At 36.8% G+C, this 25,553-nt stretch overlaps 1 long non-coding RNA gene across 2 annotated transcripts; it reads left to right on the forward strand.

The window, feature by feature from the left end:
* Nucleotides 1-1,686: 1,686 nt before the first annotated feature.
* On the forward strand, nucleotides 1,687-25,232 carry LOC144042868 (uncharacterized). Of its 2 annotated transcripts, none has more exons than XR_013290999.1 (3): nucleotides 1,687-1,881; nucleotides 4,598-4,745; nucleotides 25,154-25,232. It is a non-coding gene; the product is annotated as an uncharacterized LOC144042868 (long non-coding RNA). The 2 variants fall into 2 exon arrangements; XR_013290998.1 differs by lacking the exon at nucleotides 25,154-25,232 and adding an exon at nucleotides 7,945-8,123.
* Nucleotides 25,233-25,553: the final 321 nt, after the last annotated feature.

Genomic DNA, 25,553 nt, shown 5'->3' on the forward strand with positions numbered 1-25,553 from the left:
AGTGTAAACGCAAGTGTGAATTTTTGTCTGATTCTATGCGTGTCCTGTGATTGACGGGCAACCAGTCCAGGGTTTAACCTGCCACTCACCCAAAGTCAGCTGAGGTAGCTCCAGTTCGCTGCAACCCTTAACAGGATAAATGCTATAGAAAATGGATGGTTGGTTTTCAAAGTCAGTCTTCAGGGCTACCCTCCATGTCAATTTTTTCCCCCCAGTGACAGTGGTTCTATTTTTTCAGCGCCGTTGTTTTCTTCTTGCTTTGCAAATGTAGGTTGCATGCTTTATCCTCATTTTCATAAGGGTTGTGGGTGATCTGGCGCCTATCCCAGCTGACTTTGGGTGAGAGGTGGGGTATACCACGGACTGGTTGTCAGACAATTGCAGATTGGAAAACATGATAAAAAAAATAAAAAATTCAGTGCCAAAACCTTTCAGAGTCAATTGAAACAAGTATTGGCACAGAATTTTTTGGGGGGGTGTGGAAGCGGCTCACTATTTTGATATGGCCTTTTTTCATAATATTTGAAGCTGAATTGGGTCAGACCTGGTTAGTACTTGTACTTGGATGGGAGACCAACCAACTGATAATAGCAGGTGTTGTGAGCTTACTGGCTTAATTCATTCACTCTCAGCCATTTTCACTGAAGCAACCCCCTTCGCTCCCGGGCTGTTTTTCTGGATTTTGAGTGATTTTGCAGGCCCACACAATATTGTGTTCTATTGCTATAAAAACATGAAACCTACCAAAAAGATTAGAGTATCTTTTTTCATCAGGAAAAAAAGGTATGTTTGTATCGGTTTCCGTTTTGCAGCAATTAGCATTAGAATATAGCTAAGTAAACTTAAAAATAAATCAATAAATAAAAGAGAGAGAGCAATGATGATGACATGTTGAATTGGTAAGATTAAACAATAAACAATATTGAGCTCTCATAGAAAAAATAATAAAAATAAATAAATAAAAATAAAATAATATATCTAAGTTTCATCATTATTCACGAACCTGTTGAAAACAATGGTGAAAAAAAGCTTGTTGCAACATGGCACTGGCTGATCTCTTATACTCTTTTTTGTAATAACTACCATTGCTTTAAGCGACCTCTTTAGGTCAGAAACTGCATCAGAGCCTTCTGTATGCTCTAGCATACCCCCCCCCCACACATAAATATATTTTGGAGTAAATATGAAAGTATTAAAAAAACATATTTATACGTTTTTGGGTTTGAATGAGTTAAGGGACGGCAAATCAGCCAATTCAGAACCGGTCCCAAACCCAGATAGAGAAGATTGGAGTTAGGAAGGGAATCCATATATTAAAAAAAAAACATTCCTAAACGTTATTATTGTGTACAGATGGCACTCATAAGGATAATGAGGATTACTTGGCACAGACCTCCAATTTTACCAGAAAATTGACATACAAACATGGATGCAAACTTTTCAGCAGGTTAAGGACTTTTCATAAATAACACTTTGACTTTTCTTTGTCATGTTTGGGTTCTGTTTTTCCTTGTGTGTCTCCCTTGGTCTTGTTAAGTGTAATCCTGCCCTTCCTCGTGTCAACCAATCAGTGCCCTCAGCCACTTGAGTCTTACCCCAGGTGTGTTTTGTTGCGTCATTAGCCATTAGCGTGTGTGTATTTAGTCTCTTGTCTCCCCTCTGTCAGTGTCGGTTTATTATCATTTCCCTCCCGTCATGCTACCAGTTTTTGCCTTGGTGTCCGCCCCACGTTTTGTTTTTGCTTGCCATTTAGAGTTCGCTTTTGTTTTGTAGTAATTAAAGTCCTTTTTTGTACATCACCTTCGCCTGCTTCCCTGCGACCGGGTCCTCCACCAAACTTTGCCTTCTTGACATTCTTAAGAAACCTTCCTAACAGCAGAGGTAAAAAAAAGAATAAATTGGTTGATCTATATTGTGAAGATGTAATAGTATTTAGATGCTGCGCTATTGAAAAATTAATGGAAACGAAATCTTTGGAGAAAATGTTTTTGCTTGTTGATTTGACAATGTATTGCGGTGTTTTCTAAACAGACAAGCCAGTGAATGCCACATTCTCCTTAAATTGGGAGTTAAAAGCAAATGTGGATTTTTTTTTTCTTTGTCGCAGTTGTGTAAAACGATCTGTTTATGAGCAGTTTCATTTTGTTATAACAGATTTTAAACATATTGAGAGGACAGTGAGCCTGTAAACACATAACTGCATCTAATCTCTTGTTATTATGAGGCGGTCATTATGATGCCATTGTGACTCCTTGCTCTTCGTCAAAATAAAATGAAAAGCGCAGCTAACAGCATCTTGTTAAAGACATTCCATAAAACATTTTCATTGGTGCTTTCGATGTGCAATGTGGACATCACATTTAAAAAATCAAGCTCATCGGTAAGTGCGTAAAGACCTTCAAATTGGTTAGCAACAGTGTTGCTTTTGGATGCTGTATTGATACTGAAAAATGATCAATAACAATGTGATATCAATTTTTGCCCCACATACAATTTCTTTATCACACAGAATGATCACTAGACCTTAAAGGGATACTTTTGTCTACATGTTTTGTAGCATTCTACAACCTCACTGTGCCTTTTTCTGATCTCAACCATTAGTGTCCCATGTAAAGATGTAACGTGTACAACCTCACTGAAAGCCTCATCTTAACCCCAGCCATTAACCAACAACACTAAAAAAGACACTATGCTCATTACCAGCCTGTTAGTTCAGTGAGATAAACGTGCGTATTCCGCTCAGACAGGCAGGGTTCAAGTCTAGCTTTTGGATTTTTGCGCTATTCAACATGGCCAATAGAGGTCGCTAAACTACAATACGTGACCCTTGGTCGTATTTTGATGCACGGTAAAACGACTAATATGGTCATTGTTGTTGAAAAACTTGTTGGCACAGATGATGTCATCTTCGATCGACAAGTGGCGAAATTAGTTTTTACAGGTATTCAATTAAAAACGAATACAATTATTTTTTTAAAGGTAATAATTGTTCATGAAAAACAATGAAGGTATCACATTAATTATAGACACTTCTGCTCGATTATAGAAAAAATTATAATCACGATTATTTTGGTAATAATTTAAATCACGATTATTCAATCAATTATTTTTTGGTACAAAACAAGAAAATGTTTAAACATTTAAAAATATGAAGACAAATAAAATAGTTTGAAACACTATAATTCTGTAAGTTCCTTTTGGACCAAACAAGAGTTATTAAATTAGTCATTTAAAACAAAAAAGTGCAAGCATATAAATGTAAACAACTCCAAATTATTATGACAAATCTTTTAGTTTTGTTTACGATTATGTTGAATATGTAATTGTGGAGTATAACAATTGAAATTGTAATTGAATTTCGATTAATTGCACAGCCCAATTACCTTCTTACTGTTGAAAATGGCTCAATGAGTCAAGTATCCCTTTAAACACTAAAACATCAATAATAGGTCAATTTTGCACATCAGTGTAATAATGCACCGTTGTTGTTGTTTTTCTATTAATGCAATTTGTCAAATGTATTTCAACGTGCAGTTTTGTAGAGATGAAACTAATGAGACACAAAGTTGACTTGGAGCGATCTCCCTTTGCACAAACATAATGCACACACATTGTAGCTCACTCCTAGTGGGAAACTAAATAAACATGCTTCATTTTTAAGGTTGCACGCTGTTATATTGACATTTACCAAAACAAATTGCGGAACCAAATGTTTATTCCCCCTAATAATGTTGACTTAGGTGCATGTGCCCAAAACACACATTAATTACTATGAAAGTAAAGGTTGCTGCCACCACATGCGGCTGCGCGTCACTTTAAATGATGGAGGCTCAACGATGAAAAAAAAAAAAGACATGAAAGTAAAAAATGACAGAATTGGGAAGGAATACGGGAGAATGCTGTTTGTTAGGGGGGGGGGGGAGAATATCGGTAGTACAGAGAAAGAAAGCAGCGTGGATGATATAAGATTGAATAGCAAAAAATGTCTATTACGCATATCAAAGATCAAAGAAATCACATAGATGTCAGAAAATGTGGACCAATTTATGGAGAATGGCAGAAAGTCTGGCTCCACCTGTAATTTACACTCTTGTCAGCTGGAACAATATGAATGCCAAAGCGAACATGATGGAAAAATGACTTAGCAGGAATGGGCCACCACACTATATGGCGTCCTCTTTCATATTCCGCCATCACTGGGACCGTTTTGTATTCCAGTCACAGAGTGCACTTTCATCACAGCCCATCATTGTTAGTGTGATTGCAGGTATGAGCGATTCATCACTGCTGGCTTCTCAGCCAGTGGCGACTCCATTCGGTTTGTGTGTGTGTGTGTGTGTGTGTGTATGTGTGCCGGCTGAGCGCTATTAACTTGCGTGTAATTTGTACAAACTTTATTTGCTCTTGTCTCGGATGACTGAATATTATGCACATTATTGTGATTACCGCCCGTCTGCTGTTTGCTGTCCGCGAGCACGTCTCCCCCCCCCACCCCGCAGGCTTGTCCCAAGCGAACACGTGCACGCACACTTGCTTTTGTCTCCCTTATGAGTCTTGTGATATCGAAGCCAACGCTCTTCCGTCTTTATTGTCTTAGTATTCCAGTGCGGCTGTTCATCTTCCCGGCACACACGCAGATGCACAACCTTTGCTTTGAGGAACGCAAGACAGCAAAGGGGGGGACGCAGAAAAGCCTTTTATCAGCTGGCAGGTTGACATTGAGCCTGTACTCTTGAAGATGAAAGGTGACACCTCACGCGCACTTACACGAATATTCAAATCTCACATTTTAAGATGCTGGATACATTTTCAGTCATTTCACGCATTAACAATGCATTAAGGGACGTTGCTGGAAAATGTGCTTTGAAATTCTGAGAAACACATTTATTTATTTATAGCAGATGAAAGAGCTGAATTTACTTTTAAAGTTTATAATGTATTTATTAGTATTCTGTGGTCTTTTGAAAGCTCTACGTGAAATACTCTTTAACAGGACATGAAATATACATTTGGATGGTGTACCTTTGAGCTACTCAATTATAAAGGTTAAAGAGAACATTAACCAAAGTTAGGCAAAAATAATTATGATAGCGTGTCAGTACAATTCTCCACATGTCTTCATTTTAGATTCCACCTTAACTGGGTGTTGGGAAGTTTAAAGAAAACCCAAGTCAACATAAATACTTATAATCTTCTGAAAGATGTAGTCTGAAACCAAATTTGACAAATAATCTAGTTAATTTGCAGTGTGCAAGGGAGGTTGGGAATTCATAGCTCACTAACTCGTGAGTTGTGCTCTAATTATGAAGAAACTAACTACTGCATTGGCCCAATTATATAATGTTTACATTTCATTAAGGAAACAAAAGTCCAGCTATCCATTTTCAGAACCAAGTAAATGAAAAACTAGAGCTTTGTTAGTGTATAAGAAATAGTTTACAATAGAGCTGTCAAAATTAATTGACAAATATTATATATATTATAGTATGTATTATAAATATTTTAACTCATTCACTGCCATTGACGGCTATAGACGTCAAAAATTCAATTTAACTATTTCTATTAGTTTCACATTTTCCCCACTTTTGTTAACAAGAGTATGAAAACCTAGAATTTTTTAATTGTACATTTAGAACAGAGATAAAATTTGTGATTAATCGTGAGTTAACTATTGAAGCGATTAATTACAATTAAAAACTGTAATCGTCTGACGCCCCTAATTTGTAATAATCTTTTCTTTTTTTAATTAGGGGCATCAGGCAATAAAACATTTTTTAAATTATCACATGACTTCAATAGTTAACTCACGATTAATCTAAATTTTTATATCTGTTCTAAATGTACAATAAACATTTTTTCTAGGTTTTCATACTCTTGTTAACAAAAGTGGAAAAAAAGTGAAACTAATAGAAATAATTAAAATGAATTTTTGACGTCTATAGCCATCAATGTCAGTGAATGAGTTAATAACAGAGTAATCGTTTGGAGCTGTTTTTTATTTTATTTAAAATTGTCCAAATGCTGTGATTTCAGCATATCAACAGTAATTGCTCACTGATTTCTGCGATTTTCTGTGATTTTCTTCCTTCATGAAGGAAGACCGATCATCTCCCATCATCTGTTTTTATTTTGGAAAACAATGATCGAACCGGTAACGTAGTACAACATCAATCCCACTTTTTTTTTTCATCACTATACAAATACGAAGTACAAAATAACCATCAATCACTGGTTAATAAACAGTAATCAGCTTTTGTAATACACTTTTATGCAAAATTACAATGAATCAGATTAGTCGATTAATCGATTGAGTAATGGATAGATTAATCAATACTAGAACTGTTTGATAGTGACAGCACTAGTTTGCATGCATTTGTCTATAGCTACTTCAGTATAAGCATACATTGCTTCCAGTAATAAAGCAAATTTTCACAACAATAATCTTGGTATCAAATCAACACAGAAAGATAATGTCAAGAAACTAAACAGGTTTTGCTCACATGAATCAATCAATGATTTTCTTGCCTATAGTCACCAGTTCAGTCCAGTCCAATCCAGTTTGGACTGCTTGTTCAAATACATTTTTAGGTTGGTGAGTGTGTAAAGCCTTACATCTCTGTGTCTGACACTGATGTTGTGTCCTGATGTGGTCGTCGTCCTCTGGGAGTTTAGCAGCTTGTGTTGCAAAATGATGTAACTGTGTCCCTTTAGTTAGCCAAGTGTGCCTGGTTGGCTAGCTTGAATGAGACATCAGTGTCTTTCTTCCTCTGCCGCTTATCCTCACCAGATGACGGTTGTGCTGGAGCCTCTACAAGCTGATTTTGGATGAGAGGCAAAATACACCCATAATATAGTCGCTAGCCAATAGCACGGCACATAGATTTAAATAATCATTCCCACCTATGGACAATTAATTCATCTACCAAACATGTTTTTTTTGGAATGTGGGATAACATGCAAACCACGCAGAAAGGTCAGAACCCGGATTTGAACCCACAACCTCAGAACTGTGAAGATGTGGGAAGCAGTCGTCGACGAGACATATTGTGCCCCCCCTGCCACAATTTAAAGCAGTTCCTAGGATTACAAGCCACTTAACATCCACTTCCAACTACAATCTAACGCAATTGTTGAAATCATTCATTCACCCGGAATGCAAATGAGCTATTCCTCAGCTCGTCCCCCCTATGTGCTCTGCTACCATGTCAACCGTGGGTGGTGCTATGGGGCTATGAAGCAGTAGGGGCGATTGTAGGACTTGTCACTTATGAGGCACGTGCGACTGACAGGAAAACAAAACTAACATACAGATCAACAATTAACATTAACATTCAAGTATGTGCTTGCTATTGAAGGCTTTATTTGATTACTTTATTAAGTGTAATCTTTTGCGTGTTCAAATAAATCAGAATTGAGATCTCATGAAGAAGTTTTCCTTGCAAGGGATTTATTAAGGGCTCTTAAGACACAGGAAAAAAGCTTACATTCGAAAAGTCATGATAAGCCCCCAGTGTGTAGAATATGGAAACACCCAGTATCTTTATACTAGTAGAAAAGGTTCTCTCCGCCTCTTAAATTTGACAAAGAGATAGTGTTTAAAATAAGCAGGCACAATATACTGACATGTCCATCTCAGCTCCCCACCAGCTTCGGAGAAATTAAGTAGACAGGCTTTGACCTTGGACCTTCAGTTTTTACGACCAAATGACTAATGACATGAGACTTTGACAACTTTTAAAACATACACATTCTTATCCCAAGAGAGTTATATCACATCTATATACCTATAACTAAATTCAAAAACAGTAAAAATAGAAATTGAAAATGTTCAATGTCAACACTATCCAAAGCAGTCCAAACATGGCAGCCCTCTTTAGCCTTTTTTTCTTGTACATGTTCTAATACTGTAATTTGTTTGTTTTCCTCTTCCCCTAACACTTCCAGTTCCATCACCTCTAACTTCATTTTGAGCATGCCGTGCTTTCCCAAATGGTCCATGGTGGAACTCATCAGGGTTACCTCAAGTGCAAAAGCCTCTTTTAAATTTGGCAGCCTCCATCACTTTTACACCTGTTACTAACAGTGCATGCAATCTGTTCGAGTGAGTGACCAGACAATTTAGCGCCCATTTGGGATCGGGGTGAAAGATGGTAATAGATCACATGGAACACATCCACAGACAGTGCTCGCAATCTGTTCAAATGGAAAAAATATTTGGAATCAGAGGAAATCAGGTCTTTCATCATTTGGTCGTGTGTTCCGACTCCTCTAATGACGACAGTCAGTTTTTCTTTTTAACTCATTCACTGCCATCGACGGCTATAGACGTCAAAAATTCATTCGAACTATTTCTATTAGTTTAACATTTTTCCCACTTTTGTTAACAAGAGTATGAATACCTAGAATTTTTTTTATTGTATTAAAACAGATATAAAATTTGTGATTAATCGTGAGTTAACTCGTGCAGTCATGCGATTGATTACGATTAAAAATTGTAATCGCCTGATGCTCCTAATTTTTAATAATCTTTTCTTAAAAAAAAAAGAAAAGAAAAGATTATTAAAAATTAGGGGCATCAGGTGATTAAAATTTGTAATTGTAATTAATCGCATGACTTCACTAGTTAACTCAAGATTAATCACAAATTTTATATCTGTTCTAAATGAAACTTTTTTTTTCCTAGGCTTTGATACTCTTGTTAATAAAAATGGAAAAAAAAATGTTAAACTAATTCAGTTCAAATACATTTTTGACGTCTATTGCTGTCAATGGCAGTGAATGAGTTAAAGAAAAACTCTCTTCCTTCCCTCAGTTGCATTCATATCATTAGATGTTCACCCAGATGTGCAGACTGCGAGTGTATCACGTTTATGCAATGCTGTCATTTCAGCCATAAACTGAAATTCATTTACAAGGATTGGAAGAATTTGTTGAATACTTTTCAACTCTGTCCATTCTCTCTGTCCACTCTTCTCCTCTGTTGGTCTCCACATTTCGACAAACAAATTGTTGCAACGCTCTGGTAGAAACTGACTAGACCCCGCGGGGGCCAAATGCACAAGTTGCTTCTACATACAAATTGGTATTCTTAAAAAAAAGGACAAAAAAAAACAATATAGGAAATTGTGTGTTGCACATACACACGCGCGCGCACACACAGTTGCATTCATTCAGAGGTTTTGCCTGCAGGTATATTGAGAATTGGCACAAAAAAGCATGACGTGGGAATATACATATACAATTATTGTTGTCATATTCAAATGATTATGAACAGTATTTCTCTCATTTCAAAATTAATACCAGTAATTAACTTCTATGAACGTTTAGTCAAAGTAATCTTTTGTGCTTTAATTATGAGGTCATTCAGTTTAATTAATACGGGAAAAATAACTAATTACATTACTCGGTTAACTCATTCACTGCTTTTGACACGTATACTTGTCAATGACATTTTTTTTCAACGGGGCTAGATGGGGGAGAATCTGATTATGCTCCAATGTAAATGGCAAACTTGGAAACAACTACTGATGCGCAACCACCAGTAGATGACATCACAGCCCCATTTTACATGAAATAAACAGTTTGAGAATCCATGGGAGTAATGATTGCAATTTGTAAAACCTAAATTTTTTCCACTGTCGATTATAAAAGAACGGAAAAAAGGAGAGTCTATTCTGTCATTGGGCAGATAAAGATTTGGCAGTTAATATATAGTTATTGAACGTATCATGTGGATATTGAAAATTTTGAAACTTTCTAAAATGGCTGGCAGTGAATGAGTTAATACCAAAAAAAAAAAGAGTTACTAAATGCTGTTAGTTTAAACGGCGTGATTCCCAAAAGTGATGGTAACTGGCTCGGGGGTTGATCTGATAGGCAAGCGAACCCAGAGATTTTTGTAAATCGAGCAGTGAAGCTGCATCACTGTCGCTGAGTTGGCCGGAAGAAAAGCAACAAAGCCACAGCCACTGGCACTCTCTCACAAACACACACACACACACACACACACGCACACACAAGGCGGCCTGCGCTTGCTGGAAGACGGACAGCACGTAACTTTTGGTGGAGCCCAAGTGAGAAAAGCCACAAGCTGAAACAGAACACCTGAGACGTGTGTTTAAACTGGAGGGATTCTATAAGAAATTCATCAATTATAATGTGCAAGGTCATTTTGAAAATGAGGTTTCTTGAATATGTTGCGCAGCGTTACATTTCATTAATCAGCTGTCACCCAAGTAATGGGGCTGAACATAATGGTATTTTCAGCAGTGTTGTCAAACCTACTGCTTTACTATATAACAAACTACGCGTCTGCTGATAAGCACCAGGTGATGAATTGATTCATTAGGGAGCTTTGGAGCAGAAAGGCTGCGCTTTATTCACAATGAGCAGTATTTGTGTATCCCTGTGTTTCTTAGCTGAACAATTGAAGAAGCCCTATTTGCTTATTTGATTTCATTTGATTTGGGTGAGCACTGGATTGTACACCTTCGTAGATACAACCACCTTCGAAGGCTTGTCAATAATTCACACATTATCTGCTGTTACAGAAAATCTTGCCATGTTTCCTGTAGACGGGGGGAAAAAAAACTTCCTCGCCATCACAAAATTTGGTGGAATCGGCAAAGTAGTTATCGTAATCTTTCTATCCAACAAAACAAAATGACTTATTTTTGAGGAAGATAAACAGAGACTACTCCAAAAGAAATGGAAAGTGATAACCAAAAATTCCCCCACCAGACACTTTAGAATAACTGCTCACACTTCAATTTCTGTCCCTCAAAGTATCATCCACATAATGATTGGACTCTGAAAAAATAATGAAAGAGCAATTTGTTCTTTTCCTGGGTGAAAGAGGTAAAATGTTATAAAAGTCTCACTGGTACAAAAGCAGCATCCTCTCAAGTACTGAAAATGACTCGAACGCTAACTATAGAAATTGTAAACCTCAACCGGATCCATTACACAAACGTTAAATACATCGTACTCACAGAGAGGCTGATGCAGACTCCCTTTCTCTGCTCGTACCTGTCTGCTAGCTATAGCGCTCATACATGCTGCTGTGTCTGAAAATGAAACAACAACTTTTCCGGGTAGAAAAGAACAAGTTAGTAGCAGTGTTGGTTGGCCTATCCTTACAATGTCTAATTAAAATTAATTTTAATTTTAATAAAAAAATATTAAAATTTACATTAGAATTTAAATAAATGTATTATTATTATTTTTTATAGTGCAGTTTCAAATGATTCTTAATCATGTCTGATATTGTTCTTCCCTGTAAATCAATCTTTGGTGTGCACATTTTGTGCATATTTAAGCATAACCAGTCAGAGACATAAAAAGCAGATTAGTTTTGCTCAACCAGTCAGAGCCCAGCCAATTCAAAGGTGAAGCTGAAATATTATTGTACAGAAAAAAGAAAAAGAAAGAAAATAAAAAACAACAACAATTGAAAGCCATGCAGCCAAGACACAGACACTGAAATGATATCAAATGACTGTTGGAAATAAATTATTACAATTTCACATGAATTGGAAATGCATGTCCATGCTTCTGCTAATGTTTGAGGACACGTCTTATGATCCCAAACATACAGTACTGGACATGGTCATCTGAGGTAAATGGCTTTTGCTTTGCATGGCTTTTTCTCAGATGGACTAATAAATCTTCATTCAAGATGTAACATGATTTTAATTAGCGGAGTCTACAGCCACTCAAAACACAAGGACAAAAAACAAGGAGTTCATATAGAGAAAAAAGTGGAAGGTTTTTGCTTGGTCAAGTAAATCAGCAGCAGTCACTGCATTCAATGTTCAAACTCTTTATAATGTTACAGTGGCTGAATCTTTATTTTTAATCTAATGTAGTCTAATTGGTAAATACAGTTCATATGTATTTTGCTTTCAATAATTTTGCACTTGGACCTATAGTATGCCACTGCATTTTAATGTTGCTCAGAATGCCGATATAAAGGATCTTTTTTTTTTAAGGTGTTTTTTTGGTGTAAAAAGTTTGAGAACCACTGCTACCGACCTTGTATTTTATCTGCTAAAGAAGAGACTGAAGGGAACAAACAAGGCTGAGTGTAAGCCTAAAAAACATCAGCAAAGCAAAAGTTTGCCGATGTCAATGGGTCACAGCCCCGATTTACAAACAATGTTTACCAAAGTAATTTAAATAGAAATATGGAATATTCTTTCAACAATTCTCACTGAAGCTGTTCCTTCTTTTGGAAAAAAAGTGCTGTGAAAAAACACACACAATTTTTTTTTAAAAAAACAAGCCAAAGAAAATCTGCATCTTTTTGTGGTACTCTGGTTGTTCCTTTAACACCACTATATATATATATATATATATATATATATATATATATATTTTTTTTTTACGTGCAACTAATGACCGCATAATGCATATATTTGTGGAGACTGGGGTCAAGTTGTATTTTATAATGTTAAAAATGAGCAGAATTTCACAAGTTACTTCATGTTAAAGATTAGATAGCTCATAATGTGAAAAGAAAAATGCACTGAGCTGGCTGTCACCAATATCTTACAAATGCAATTATGCCATCTGGTGGCAGAAAAATGACCTCAACACAAATCAAAATTAGTTTTTTACAATACAGTACATCTTTTTAATTTGAACTCAATCTTATGAATTATTATGAAATGACTGTATCAATGACTAAAAGATGCAGCCATATTTCTATTAGTGAAAAAAATAATCCACTTTTATGTTAAGAGTATGAAAACTTAGCAAAAAAATATTTTATTGTACATTCAGAACAGATATAAAATCTGCGATTAATCGCGAGTTAACTATTGAACTTATGCGATTAATTATGATTACAAATTTGACCAAGTTGATGTATTTGACCCTGATTTTCAACTGCTCTTGCCTCAGCCACTCTCTTCTGTGTCAGAAAGACGATTACGTTTCAAAATGATTAGAGCATTTGCACACACGCTTTTTTTTTTGGCGTTCTGGCCCTGAGACTCCCCGTACATCACAACTTCTCATTCATTTTGAATCCATGCTGCACAATACACCGCCACGTCAAGTGATGAGATTTTAAAGGCTTAGCTTCTTCGCATGCATGTTGAAGCACATCAAGTATTTAACCTGCTATGAATCCAAGGTAAAAAGGGTGTTAAAGCTCTCAGGGATCTCTTTGTATCCCCTTAAGGTGTTGCGCAATGTTACGCTCGCTGTAGCGTCTTAAATGATGCTGATTTGGCCGGTGGCGCGGCTGCTTTACCTGTTTCTCTTCTTCGGGTGCAGCTGCTGCTCATGTCAACAATATCTTCCTCTTCAAGGTTCCATTTGGCTTTTTAAAGGTTGTTTTGCATTTAAGCTCCAGCTGCTAGACGGCTAACATCTGCTTGCAGGGGCTCTGTTGTGCATATTTTTTCTCCAGTGTGCACACTACAATTAATATGCTCACCAAAGCCGCTAATGTTCGTCTCGTAATTATGCAGATAATTTCTCGCCCAAGTAAGTAATTGTTCTGCTTTCGCATTAAAGTAATGCTAACAGATATGATTCTTTTTGGCACTGTTACGTCTTTTATTTAGATGAGTGTAAATGTATGCATATTCTTTTCTTTGATAGCATATTGTGGTTCGGGGTGAGTTGGTTATTACCACTCGTATATTATTATTATCACACTATTAAAAATGCAGAAACATCCTCTCAGTAAAAATGCACGAACCAAAGATACACACATATATGCTTTAATACAATATAGGCTCATTTATCAACCCACTCCGTGAACAGAAACGCCCGAGGTGTGCATAGTTAAACGTTTGTCTTTTACACAGAGCACACTTTTTATATCGGCGTGTGTCAAGAAGAAGTCTCAATTTCTTTCACAATCCAATGACTCACGTTCACACCTGAACCGAAAGTGGAGTACCAACAGAAAGCCCATGCAAGCAGTGTGACAACTTGCAAAACCCCACACAGACGTCCCAAACGGCCGCGTGGCAGATGTGCGACGCACCAATTCACCGTACTTCTCTTTCTTTAATTTCCGGTGGGAAAATTGTTTCTAAATCAGATCAAATTGGAGGTCATCCAGAATCCCAGAACATATTGTGTCGACCTTAAAAGGCCCCACTGCATGTTTATTATTCTGTTTGTAGTTTTCAGAATGGAAATGTATTGTCCTGAGGGGTGTTTTGAACATGTGCAGGTACAGGTGTACCTATTTTGTTACGTGAGAGTGAGCTCTGCTCAAATAGTGAAATTAACCATTAAAATGCTTCTTCTTTTCCTTTTGGCTTTTCCCTTCAGAGGTTGCCACAGCAAATCAGTTGCCTCCTTCTAACCTTGTCATGTACCTTCAGTTCCTCTTTAACTACATCCATAAACCTCCTCTTTGGTCTTCTTCTAGACCTCCTGCCTGGCATTTGGAAACTCAGCATTCTTCTGCCAATATAGTCACTATCTCTCCTCTGGACAAGTCCAAACCATCTCAGTCTGTCCTCTCTGACTTCATCTCCAAAGCCTCTAACGTGCTGTCCCTCTGATGTACTCATTCCTTTTTTTTTTTTCCAGGAAAGCTCAGTATTGTTCATTCGATTTGACATCATCATTGCTCTCCTTTTTTTTTTTATAAAAAATTTTTTTTTTTATATATATATATATTTTTTTTTTTGTATGTGTGCGTGTGTGTATTCATCAGTTCACCAAAAGCCTATTAAAAAAAATCCCATACTAATAATATAATATAATAATAAATTGCCAAATGCAGAAACATCAATGTAAGTTACCACGATGTAGTGGCTCTCGCTAACAGACAGAATTAAGTAACCAGAATTAGGTTAAAAAATTCTATATACGTAGACCATGTTTCTATAAATTTTGATATTTGGTTTTTATTTGAGGCAGATATTTTTTCCATTAAAATGTGATTTATGAGGAGGTTAGACCATTGGTCGATATTCAGAGTTTGTTTATTTTTCCAGTTAACAAGAATTGTTTTTTTTGCGATAGTAAGGGCTACAAGTGTAGATTGAAATTGTTTATGTGGTAAGTCAATTGTTGTTAGGTCACCTAGCAAACACAAGTTTGGAGATAAAGGTATCCTGCAGTCCAAAATAGCGGAAAGTTTTTCTAAGACTTTAGTCCAGAAATACATAACCGGAGTACATAACCATAAAGCATGAACATAAGTGTCTGTAGTGTTTTGTAAACATTGGAGACAAATGTCGGAGTCTGAGAGTCCCATTTTCTGTATCATATATTGAGTAATGTATGTTCTGTGAATAATTTTATATTGGATAAGTTGTAAATTTGTGTGTTTTGTCATTTTAAATGCGTTTTCACAAACTTGAATCCAAAAGTCAGATTCCGGTGCTATAGTCTGTCTCCCATTTCGAGATGGGTAAAGATATTTTATCAGTATATGAAAGTATATGATGTACTCATTCCTGATTCTATCCAACCTGGTCACTCCCAAGGAGAATCTCAGCTTCTTCATCTCTGCCACCTCCAGCTCTGCCTCCTGTCTTTTCCTCAGTGGCACTGTCTCCAGACCAAACAACATGGCTTGTCTCACCACAGTTTTATAAACCTTTCGTTTCATTTGAGCTGAAACTCTTCTATCACACATCACACCTGACACGATTTTTTCTAACACCCCTAGTATATACATACTAGGGGTGTTAGAAAAAATCGATTCGGCAATATACCGCCGTATTACAGCGAGCAATTATCGATTCGATATGCGGCCAAATCAATTTTTAACCATCCATTTTTTATGGGAATATTCAACAAAACGTCTTACTTAGGGTTAGGATTCACACGTTAAGCATGGAAGAATGTTATATTAATGGAACATGAAGCCTTAATATTTGATTTCAGTGCTGTTCAAACATGAAACAAACTGCAACCTGTTTGTTAAATGCAGTGGCTCAGTTATAAGCCTGAATTTCCAGATAATTACATTTTCATACAAATCTTACAGTGTACATGTACAAGTTTACTGATTAGTGTTTTCTAAATTTGAGTAAAAAAAGAAAATCGCAATAATTAATTTATAGATTCGTATTGGGATTAATCGGCATCAAATCGAATCGTGACCTGTGAATCGTGATACCAATTCAATCGCCAGTTACTAGGCAATTCACACCCCTAATATATACATATATAAATATACATACACATACATATACGTAAGTACAATCAGTTTATTTAATTTATTTTAATTTACACAGTAAATTCTGTAGAATAAATTTGACTCTATTGACTCAAATAGTTTTAGAGTAATATTTACCCTTGGAAGAGAGTAAAATAAAAAATTGGACAAAATAAAAAATAAAAGTGTCCCAAGGTAGGAATGAACTCATGACCTTCAGCTTGGAAGACAGCCAATCTACTCCCTGAGCCACGTAGCTCCTCTGCGTTCTGCTAGTATATCGATGTTCAAAATCGATGTCTTTGGTCTCTTGGAGAAAAGCAAACAGTAGGCGGGGCATAGCTCAAGTGCTAGTGTGTCTCCCAAGCTGAAGGTTGTGAGTTCGTACCTCAACCCTTGAGTGAGTTTTATTTTTTCATTTTTTTATTTTACTCTCTTCTTAATGTAAATCTTAGTTTACTCTAAAACTAGTCTAAACGAGTCTATTTGGTCCCTATATAAATAGAGTCAAATTTGCTCTAAATAGAGTCAAAATACACTACAGAATTTACTGTTTATTAAACCCTCAAGGTTACATTTAAGGAACAAGAAACTAAATTAAAGCTCAAAATGTTATAAATTTGGTTAATAGTGTACATTTTATTAGCATTTTTTTTGTATCCCACCTTCCTCCCACAGTATATTCAAGTCAAACAAAGATGTAGCGAGGTCGACTTCAATAGTGACCGATGGGTGAAATATATATTTTTCCAACCTCAAGTGACTTTTATATCGCTCTATATTACTTTTAAGACGATAATAACTTTGATCTTATAAGGCCAACTGGCTTTAATAGTCGTAGTCTTTTGAAGATTTCAGGTGTGCTGAGCAGCTAGTGCAGCACTGTCGCTTCACTTTCTGTGTGGAGTTTATATGATTGTCATATATTCTCTCCCCTGGAGATTCTGGTCTCCCCCCCACAGAGTAAATTATGTGGGGGTGACTGAAGACTCTACAGCGCCTGTGTTGTGAATATGGATTGTTGATAAGCGATCAGTTCAAGGTGTGACCCACATCTAGTCTTACCCTGTTAGCAGCTTCTCTGTAAGCCTGTATAGGATGAATGCTAAATGGACAAAGCTTATATAGCACTAAATATAATAGTATATTAAATAAACAAATAGTACAGTACAGCTGTTTTGTAGGTAATATCATGAGAATTTACACTTACACTTAATTAATATTAATGAGGCGGGCCAAACTCGGCGGGCCAGTCATACTAGACGCATGTAAACAGTCCACTAGCAAGATTTCTACTGTGCTAAATCGACCAATTCTGTCTGAGAATGATATCCCTGGTGCCAAATTCACTGGTATAGACGTCAAAGAACATACAAATGTTCGGAGTTTTACTCTGAAATTCTTGGGCACAACCAACAAAACTCGCTAATTCTTTCAATTATCATATCCTTCCCACTTATAAACCTGTTTCCTTAATTCAGAAAAGGCCCTACAGATACATTTTCATACATGTCACAGCTGCACGACAGGCAAAACTTTTTTTTAAAAATCAGGCGATAAGCAAGGTTCGAACAACAGTGGCAAGGCCATTTTAGCATTTTTCCTCGTCATTCATTATTTTCGGGGTAGTGCCAAACGCCTAAAAATAAAACGAAGACAATCGCTTACCTCTTCGGGACGGCGGTGGCCGGCAAGAGCAGAATTGTCATCGTAGGAGGATGCATGCATGGCCCCCAACAAAATGTTTACTACATATGAAGGTGAAAGGCTCACTTCGCTGGCGTTTAACTGCTCTTTTGGACGTCCGCAAAAGTTGTTCACATTTATCCCTCTGAATTTTTGGCTTCGGGAAACAAATAAAAAATACATCCTTCATATGTGGACGGTCGCAGTGTTTGGAGTCGTTTCTGCAAGTTCCATAACAGCTGTGTTTACTCGCCATGTTTTTTTCCCCGGAGATAAACGAGAACAAAACAAGCACTTCTAGCATAGGTCGTCAACAAGCTGGCTTCTTTTTGACCTCCTTCTGGTTCAAGCTGCTGAAATCACGTGACCTTGCGGTTTAAAAATAGCATTCGTGCGGTACACGTTTCAAAAAGTCTGGGACAGGGGCATGTTAACCACTGTGCTACATCACCTTTCATTTGAACAACAGTCAATAATCATTTGGGAACTGAGGACATTATTTGTTGAAGGCTTTTTCTACATCATGCATGCTCCACCAATGCCCAGATGAATATGAAGCGCCCTGACTGTTTTACTCTGACTGCATCTATCAGCTTTTATCTTCCCTTTATAGTAAAGTGTGCGGACCCTCACACTCCACAGTTTCTTTGATGAGGGGAGGGGCGGAGTTTTTCTTACCTCATTTGAAGTAGGTGTGGGAATCTTTGAATGTCTCACGATTCGATTCGATTTCCGATTTTTGGGCCTCCGATTCGATTCAGAATCGATTTTCGGTTAAGAATGATTTTTGATTCAAAATGATTTGATTGACAATGATTTTTGCTTCACTCTATAGATGTGCAAGGAATTGTAATGATCTATTCCAGTCTGACTCGCTAATGCTAATTAGCACGCTACTCGCGGCACTTTTATAACTCAAAAGAACGGCTCCACACTGCAAAAAAAACAACTTTTATTGGAATAACTTGATCGGGACTTTTTCCTTCTACTCTCTAATGTGGCTACAACTTAGCAGTGTATTAGACCACGTGGAACCACACTGCCCCTAAGTGGACAAATCGGGTACAACATGAACAGCGCTCCCAATAAAGGCACACACAGACAAAGGCAAGACAGTATTAAATAATTTAAATACAATTTATTTTGGGACATTTAAAATTGATTCTGAATCGTACTAAATGAGAATTGCGATTCTTATGAGAATTTATTTTTTGGCACATCCCTAATTTGAACTCATGTCTTTGTTTGTCAACTGTGGCTGTCGCTTTAAGATCGTGCACGTAACTCGCACGTGCACCATGAACGAGCCTAACACAGCTGTTGCCGTTACGCTTTGGGCCAGAGGTGGCAGTCGTGAGTAAAAAAAGTGACAAACTGCACAAAGATCCTTTAAGGCAGCGAGTATACAACTTTGAACAGCAAAACAACAAGCGATTTATTAAGTGTCTGGAGGGAAAATTATACACGGTAATGCTAGACAGCTTCACAGAATCAGAAACTGTAAATAAATTAACATGATAAAGATGAGCGGCCTTACAAGGTTAAAAGTATTTCAGCATGATGATTTTATATGCATGAGCAGAGCAGATCTAAATACTGATCCCATTGCTTGAATATGCTTTAAAATTGTAAACACTTGACACTCAAAAAGCTCACACACACACAAAAAATTCATAAACAGTAAGCTAATTCTTGATCAGTTAAACAGAAGCTAAGAAAAGTCAAATACGTTGCCAGGTGATGTGGAAAAAGTCACATTTCATATTACAAATTCGCAAAAAATAATTATCAACCGTGATCAAAATATGTAAAACAACTCTTTGTCAAAAAATATTTCCATTTTGGGTACATTTGGCCTCATGTAAGCTAACATTGCCATTTGGAATCAACAGTGTTATTATGAACAAGTGTGACCAGCTGGACAGCAAACAGACCCACCGTGATGCTTCTCTGATTATTTTCCACATGCGTCCGCGTGAACAACAACCTCCAGATATAGCACTGCAGAGCTGCATTCCCTTCTCTACGCTTTCCTCATCTTCCTCTCCTGTCCAATTCAGATCTTCATTACTTTCACATAGCAACACTTTTTTCAGATGTCGACATGCTTCCCAAAAAATTCTCTGCCAGTAGACCCAGTGACAAACACGGGGATGTGAAATGAAGGCAATAACGCATCCATATATGGTTTATTTGCATTCAGACAATTGCTCTTGCTTCACTTCTGGCAAAGAGCCCTTTGTCATATCTGGAATTCAGCCATGAGCAGACGCCAATAGACTAGTCAGCGCCGTGCTGTCACTCCTTGTGGCATTATTGTGAGGACGGCGGCACTTTAAACAGTAAATGCCACACATAATAGAAAGGAAAGGATTGGGAAGGAGGTATGAATGAGGACGAGAGAAAAAGAGAAGACGACAGTGCCCGAGGGAACAAACATCACCTCCTGTCTGGCTGCCTGACAGCAAGGGGCAGACAGGTGCAGGGGAGGCGGATAATGTGTGTGCGCAGAGGTGTGGCATCTTTCCAACTTAGAGAAGGGCATCCGTCTGTCTCCGCGCGCTGCGGCGATGTCTTGCGGACTTGCTTTTCGCATTAGAAGCTAAAGCAGGCCGTAGATGTGGAACACTATCATGTAAACGCGCAGCCGTCTGCTACCCTCATGCTATCTGTCACTCTGCCTGTCTCTCCTCATCTCTGTCTGCCCGGCAGCCCGGCTGCATGTTTCCCGTGGCAGTAAGGACACTTTCGGCCCACCTGCCTGTGGATAAGACGCATCCGATGCAGCTTTCTCATACACCACCTCACATATATTACCAGTATGTTCAGGACATTTGTCTGCCTCTCTTTTCCCTCTGGGTCTCTTTATATTACGGAAGCGTATTGCATTCACTTGAAGGAAAAAAAAAAAACTTCTGTTTTTCTGACTAATTTTTTGGGGGAGCTTTGTTTTTTGGAGTATTTTTTTTGTGTCTGTTTTTCAGAATTTTTTTTTCTGTTTTACTGAAAAAAAAAAAAAAATCTGAAAAACAGGCTGAAAAAAAATATTCAGAAAAACAGGAGGAAAAATTACTCAGAAAAACATGGGAAAAAATATTCCAAAAAACAGAAAAAAAGTATACAAAAAAAACTGAAAAAAATCTTCTAAAAAAAACAAAAATTACAAAAAATAAACTGGAAAAAACTGATTCCGAAAAACAGAGCTGGTGTTCTGTTTTTCTGAGTATTTATTGTTTTACCTCTGAACTCCAAGTGACTTGTTGCAGAAGCGACACTTTCCCGCATACCTCCATATGCAATAAGATGGTCATGTTTACTTACTGGCTCTCAATAAAGGAATGAATGTGTATACTGTATTGTGGTTTGTTCTTTAATCTTTCAGGAAAAACCCTTTTTAAAAAAAAAATCTGAAAAATAATTTGATAAAACGGGAAAAAATGCTCAGAAAAACAGAAAAAAAATATTCTGAAAAACAGAGGAAATGTTTGTTTTTAAAAACAAAAACAAAAACTAAACTAAAAAAAACAGGGGGGAAAATATTCAATAAAACAGAAAAAAATACTCCAAAAAACAAAGCTCCCCAAAAAATTAGTAAAAAAAACAGGACTTTTTTCTTCTTCAAGTGAATGCAATACGCTTCCATATTATATGACTAAAAAATATACGGTACTGATCAAAGCTTTATAGCACCAGCGGGGGAGGCATCCCCCCCTCCACCACGACATAACATGCGTGTTGTCAGCCTGCACACATAGTCACGACACATGTGTGCTTGCTGATGTGCAAGAAATTGTTGGAAAGGACAGCAGAAAATCGTTCTTGAGTGTGTTGTGGAGACTTGTTGATCCTCAGGGGGATAAATAGAATCTTGGTAGACAGGTTGACAGAAATAGGAGCAATTGAGATTGCAGCCCCCTGTGACATCTTGCCTGGGAAAAATAAACCAAAATATAATTATCACCCTTACTGCCATCTTAATATGAGTTTGGTTACTCTAACACTCATTAACAGAAAAAACTATTTGTTCCCACTTTAGTTTTCTGAGGCAAATCATGCTGGCAAAATAGTGAACGATTAAAGTCTTTCTTTTTTCTTTAAATGAAATTGTTTACCAACCCTTTTAGATGTGTGGCTCTTTAGTCCCTCTCCTGTGGCTCCCTGTGGATCTCTAAAAAAGTGTAGAAATTTGTTTTGTTTTTTAGATAATATATCCTTTAAATGAATGAATGATTTTGAAAAAGTATTTAAAAATGTCAGAGTCCAAATGGGTAAGTTGTCAGAAAAAGGGAGATGAAAAAGGTTTTAAAATGACCTAAAAATATCCAAAAAGTAAGCAGAAAATGACCATAAAATGTCCACAAAAGTGTCAGAAATTTTGATAGCAAAAAAGTCATAAAATCTCCCAAAAAGGAAAGAAATTATGAAAAAATGTCAGAAATTTGATGGAAAGGCAGAAATGTCTAAAAATGTATGAAAAAGGAAGAGGAAAGTACATATTGCTGCTGTCATATTTTTGTGTTGTGTCACAGCTCTAATTAGGAGTCAAGACCATACAATAGACTAACACTAACACACTGTTTTCCTTCATCACAACCTGAAAAATGTTTTGCAGATCCACAGATATTTTTCTCATTCATTTGGCCTAAAATGGTTCATTTGACAGGAAAGGTTGCTGACCCCTGCAGTAGTCTATTATATTGTTGGACCAACTGGACACCTCTTGTGTTGTTTTAGCATGAGAGCTGTGCCAGATTTTGCTCATTCAAACATTCAAAATCATCAAAGTATCAGATCATGTATACTCCAACACACAAGTGTTATTTTAGTGTTAATGACGCACTTTGCATTTATTAGCTGGACTTGTTTACTTTCTGACCATGTTTTTGAGCTCTTGAGATTAGTTTGACAATGGTTTTAAAGCAGTGCTTCTCAATTATTTTTGGTCACGTCTCCCATGGAAGAAGAAAACATATTGAAAACCCTCCTCCCGCCTCCCCGATGTCAACAACAAAGAATAACTTTATTAACATTGTTTTTTTTAGTCTGTAATAATTGATGGATGTAAAGATTTGAAGGGAACCAATTTGTCTGAAATAAAAACAAACAAAAACAAAATAATGCCACTGCCACCTACTGTAGTTGCTGTGCAATCACACTTTATTCTGGTGCGGCAAAAAAAAAAAAAAAGCATGTTTCTTGTGGGTCACAAATTATTTGAGTGCTTTTTTTGACTGTGATCAACAAAGCGTTTGATGCCCCTTCATAATTGATGCTCATTCTCTGGCTGTATTTTAATTTTTTGTTGACTTGACATCCCCTAAACATTTATATGTACATGTTCAACTTTTCAATATTTCAATACTTATATTTTTGCACAACTTTCTGTTCTGCAACAAGCAACTGAACTGAATGAATCAACCAATACATTTCCTGGTTCAAATAGCAGTGTTATTTAAACAGTCCTCTTCATCGTTCTCTTTGGGTTTGGACTTCTTGAGACCAAGGTGGCACATAACAATTGAACAACAGTACCTCACAATTACATGGCTTTCAACAGGATATTCAGACGAAGTGAAGACTACATTTTGAGTGTCACAGAATGTCACCTTCAAGTTGCAAAAGAGATACAGAAAAGCTAGAAGAATCACATAAAGGCATGCAAGTAGAAGTGGGCGTCCTTGCACTCAGAAACAACACTTGTTGTGAATTTTGACCTTTAGCTCATTGTTAGAGAACAGTAAGTGTAAAAAGGTACTGAAACATTGAACAGTTGGATTGTGCATTCAAAAGTTTATAGAAGGCCCAATTAACTCGTTCACTGCTATTGACGGCTATAGACGTAAAAAATTCATTTGAATTTTTTTCTTCACTTTTGTTAACAAGAGTATGAAAACATACAAATAAATAAATTGTATATTTAGAACAGATATAAAATTTGTGATTAATCGTGAGTTAACTATTAAAGTCATGCAATCAATTACAATAAAATGTTTTAGTGTCTGACGTCCCTAGTTTTTAATAATCTTTTCTTTTTTTTTTAATTAGGGGCGTCGGGCGATGATTTATTTTTATTTTTATTGTAATTAATCACACGACCACTAGTTAACTAAAGATTAATCACAAATTTTATATCTGTTCTAAATGTACAATTTTTTTTCTAGGTTTTCATACTCTTGTTAACAAAAGTGGGGGGGGGGGAGAAAAAGTGAAACTAATAGAAATAGTTCAAATTAATTTTTGACGTCCATAGCCGTCAGTAGCAGTGAATGAGTCATCATCTGAGTTTATAAGTTTATAGTGCATTTTAGGTTCCTCCTGAAATTTCACCCGACTGTCAAATATTCCCAACGTTTTGTGCTTGGTGTATTTATTTATTATTTTTATTTTTTAGAAAGTTTGATTGAAAAATGGCTGGCAGAGAAGAAAATGCACTTGTACTTGAACTTTGACCGAAGCCTGCTTTGCCGTGGTGCTTCTTGACCACTGACACGCCAAATTCAAATCCAGGCTACACAATATCATATTCTGCTGTTTTTGGGAAGAGATGCTGCTGTTGATTTTTCTTAATGTCATTTTTCACAGCTGGGGGCACCAAATGCAATTCAATTCATCGCTGTGGCAGAGTGAAGGCTGAAACCTTTGAAATTGTTATCTCAAAAACATCCAATTCATCGTAGAGGGCAAGACACCAAATATTGGTTGTCGTAATTTAGTTGAAATCAACCTTTCACATGCACTGAGTCATGCTTACTCAAGTGTAAAGACTGAGAAAGAAGAAGGACATAAAGACACACGGGTTGAACTTGAGACTGACTTATTGCAGCACATGTTGTCGCTTGATACTGTGCCTAAACGTGATTTTGTAGTTCTGTGTAAAATATAGCCAACTGTTTTTTCCTGCCAAACATACAGCATGTATGGCAAAACAGACTTTCCAGGCTACAAAGAAAGTGGGCTATGCAGGACCGCTGCCTAGAGGGGGGAAAAAAACAAAAAAAAAACAAAAAAAAACAATCAAAGGATACTGAATGAAGCATGGACGCACATTATATATCCAATATGTACTTTAATAATAAACCAAATAAGTGATTGCATTTCCTCACAATGACGCTTATTACCCCAATACTTGTACGAGCACACATACATGCATGTAGTGTGTGCACGCTCTTGCCGAGTGGATAAATCAGAGCTCTCATGCTCCATTGTCTGCTGCTGGCCTGTTGTACTGTGATTTTGTAATGCAGTCCCTCTTCTTTTTTTTCTAATGGTTGCATTTTTTTATGTCTCCTTTTTTTCTCTCCACTTCTGCTGGAATTAATCTACAAGGACACCCAAATCATTGGAAGAAGAAAAAAAAAAAAGGAAGAAGAAATATATATTTTTTAAGTTATACCTATGAGAAAGAGAGAGCGATATATATATATATAGGGAGAGATGGGGGGATTTTTGTCTTCAGTGAAAGCATTGAAGCTAATGGGTATTTGAAGTGATGATGGATGATGATGATGATAATGACGAAGAAGAGGGTCTGAGTAACATTCATTAGTGTAATCATCTGATGGCTCAGTGTGCATGTTCATGTTCACAATAAACAAGATAAGCTTCCAATATTACAATGGCGTACGTCAACATGTTACGGCTAGTTAAAAAAATAAAATAAAATACAAATCAAAAAGGTGTAAAAGATTTGAAAGCCAATTATCAGGAAAAGTCACTTGACAAATGA

This window comes from Vanacampus margaritifer, chromosome 2, assembly GCF_051991255.1.
Source record: "Vanacampus margaritifer isolate UIUO_Vmar chromosome 2, RoL_Vmar_1.0, whole genome shotgun sequence".
Lineage (NCBI taxonomy): Eukaryota > Metazoa > Chordata > Actinopteri > Syngnathiformes > Syngnathidae > Vanacampus > Vanacampus margaritifer.